Raw genomic sequence first — 866 nt, 5'->3', positions numbered from 1 at the left:
AGCGATGGTAGAGGTGACAGTGGTGATAGTGATGGCGACGGTGGTGGTGGTGGTGGTGGTGGTGATCTCGGGAAGGTGGTTGTTAGTAGTCATGTGATAACAGTGGTGGTTGTCGTGGTGACAGAAGACAGGGACGAGGCTACAGGTTGTCGTGATGTAGTGGCGTAATGCTGTGACGGTGCTGTAGACAGTGAGGTGGTAGTGGTGATGGTGGTGGTGGTGGTACAGGTGGAGGTAAGGCGACGGGGAGTTTTTGATATTATAATGTGGTAGTGTTGGTTATAGTACATAATGGTATTGGTGGTAGTGTTTAGTGGTATGGGTGATAACTGTGTAACGATTATTAGTGCCAGTGATGGTGCTAGTACTGTGGTGGTAAGGACTGTAGTAACGTGGTAGTGGTGGTGGTGGTATTGGTGATACTGATGTAGTGGTGTTGGTGCTAGTACTGTGTTTATATTTATGCTAGTGAATGGTATTAGTGGTAGTGTCGGTGGTAGTTTGTGGTCTGCGGTAGCACTGTAATGGTTTCGGTATTAGTACTGTAATGGTATTGGTCATGGTGATGTGGTAGTAGTTTTTCTGGTGGTATTAGTAGTAGTGTATGATGGTATCAGATGTAGTACGGTGCTAGTATTGATAACAGTGTGATGGTAGTGTAGGTGGTAGTTTATGGTGGTATTGGCGGTAGTAGCAAAATGGTGGTGCTGGTGGTGGTGTTGAGGTGGTGAGAGCACGGCTGGTCTGGGCTGGTGGTAGTGACGCCGGTGTTGAAGATGTGACGGTGCTAGTAGAGAAACAGAAAAAAAGGTAACATAAAGGTGGGTGTGGTAGTGTTTGGTGAAGTCGTTGTCTCGGTGGTGAGG

This window comes from Octopus bimaculoides, chromosome 17 (genome assembly GCF_001194135.2).
Source record: "Octopus bimaculoides isolate UCB-OBI-ISO-001 chromosome 17, ASM119413v2, whole genome shotgun sequence".
In the NCBI taxonomy this organism is placed as follows: Eukaryota; Metazoa; Mollusca; class Cephalopoda; order Octopoda; family Octopodidae; genus Octopus; species Octopus bimaculoides.
Note: the sequence above shows the minus strand (reverse complement) of the source record.